We start from the raw sequence: 2,177 nt of genomic DNA, 5'->3' as shown, positions 1-2,177 counted from the left end.
AGAGCCTGATAAATGGTGGAAACAGGCTGCTGCATATCCAAAACAACGAAATCCATGGGAGAGTAAAATTTGTCAACCTGAACCAAAACATCCTCAACAATACCTCATGAGCTTTTACAGATCTATCTGCCAACTGTAGCATCATAGTAGTTCTCTTCAATTCACCTAAACCCAGCTGGTCATATAACGAAGACGGAAGCAGATTCACACTACTCCCAAGGTCAAGTAGAGCTCTTCCAATACGAGATTCACTGATCATGATTGGTATCGTAGGGGACCCCGGATCTCTAAGTTTCTGTGGAATCTGACTAAGAATCAATGCACTGACCTGCTCAGTTAAGAAAGTCTTTTTCTTCACGTTCAGTTTCCTTTTTATGGTGTAGAGGTCTTTCAGGAATTTTGCATATGCAGGGATCTGCTGTATGGCATCTAAGAGTGGGATGTTGATTTTTACCTGCTTGAATATCTCTTGAATCTCCGTATGATACTTGTTCTTTTGTCCAGTATAGGACCACCAGCTGGTATTCCTTAACTGGCTCATCTTCCTTATTATCGGGCGTTGTAGAACTCGAGCTAGCCTCATTTGATTTTTTCTTTCCTTTATCTGTCTTATCTACCGCCTCAAGTGTCGGTGCGGCTGGCTGTTGATCAGTAGGTAATTCAGGACGTGAAACTTCTTTTCCACTTCGCAAAGTAATAACTGCTTTTGCTGACTCATACGCATCCCCTGAAACATTATGCACTGACTGTTGTTGCTGTCTGTATAATTGGGGATTAGGCTGACGCTGTGAAGGGAATTTTCCTTTTTCCAGGGTATTAAGCTGTGTACTCATCTTACTTACGGCATCTTTTAGTTCTCCATTGGTCGTAACTTGCATTTGCATGAATTCTGGAGCATGGTTGCCACCTGCGCTACACTATCATCAGAAGCTTTCTTTACTGGAATGGGGACTAACGTGGTTGGAATCCTGGTGGTGCGTAGCTCCGAGAAAACTGTTGCGGTTGATACTGTGTTTAAGGAGCTACGACTGGATTGTATGTCGGTTGTGGAGGCGGTGCATATGATTGAGGTGCCTGCTGATACCGCAAAGATGATGGACCAGGCTGGTCATTTCTCCATTGAAGGTTTGGATGATTCCGCCACCCCGAGTTGTAAGTGTTTGAGAGTGGCTGATTCTACATCTTGTTGACCCAATTTGCCGATGACACCTGATCAGATCTGCTCTCTTACAACACAGGTAAGAATTGACAATCCTGAGGTCTATGGTCTGAAGTCTCACAAATTGTGCAAATCTCAGCTTTCGACTTTTCGGATTCCATGATTTCCAATTTCTTAGATAACGCAACTACAAGGGCCTGTAAGCTAGTGTCCTCTTTGACCTCATATCTGCCCCTGCCACTAATTGCTCATATAGGTTGGGCAGCTATCGACACCCGTTCAGGTCGTGCGTTCCACTACTAGGCACTCTCAGCGAGATAGTCTAAAAATGATAAGCCCTCGTCTGGTTCTTTACGGAAGAACATCCCATTGCACATAGACTGGACAAATTGTTTGCACACAGGGGTTAAAGCAGTAAAAAAATAGTTCACTAACCTCCACGATTCGAAACCATGGTGCGGGTATTTGTTCATCAGGTCCTTGAATCTCTCCCAACATGCTTGGAATGTCTCACCATCTTTTTGCATGAACTGACTGATCTGCTTCTGCAGGTACTAAGTTCTCTGAAGAGGAAAGAACTTATGTAAGAACTCACGCTGCATTTCAGCCCAGCTAGTAATAGAGTTAGGGTGCAAAGAATTAAACCAGATTTTTGCCCTGTCTTTCAAAGAAAAGGGAAACAAACACAGTTTAATGTATTCATCAGTCCCAGCCTTATTAATGAAAGTGGTGCAAACCATCTCAAAGTCTGTCAAGTGTTGGTATGGACTCTCAGAGTCCATCCCGTGAAACTGGGGAATCACAGATAACATGCCATGCTTAAGAGTGAAATTCGGTACATCTTGTGGCAACACAATGCATGAAGGTGTAGATGTGCGTGCAGGCTATAGAAAATCTTCAAGTGTACGTGGTGCATGTGCAGCCATAGCTTCTTCAAAATAATGGCCAAACAAATTATTCAGCTCAAATTCAGAATCACTCGCAGGATTAACAGGTGAACAATCAGACTCGGTGCTAT

At 43.4% G+C, this 2,177-nt stretch overlaps 1 non-coding gene across 1 annotated transcript; it reads left to right on the top strand.

Moving 5' to 3' along the window:
* The first annotated feature begins 1,606 nt into the window (after nt 1-1,606).
* Nucleotides 1,607-1,712, top strand: LOC131161142 (small nucleolar RNA R71). The gene has a single exon (XR_009138299.1). It is a non-coding gene; the product is annotated as a small nucleolar RNA R71 (small nucleolar RNA).
* The last annotated feature ends 465 nt before the right edge of the window (nt 1,713-2,177 follow it).

This window comes from Malania oleifera, chromosome 7 (genome assembly GCF_029873635.1).
Source record: "Malania oleifera isolate guangnan ecotype guangnan chromosome 7, ASM2987363v1, whole genome shotgun sequence".
NCBI lineage: Eukaryota > Viridiplantae > Streptophyta > Magnoliopsida > Santalales > Ximeniaceae > Malania > Malania oleifera.
This window is presented reverse-complemented; position numbering and strand designations above follow the sequence as displayed.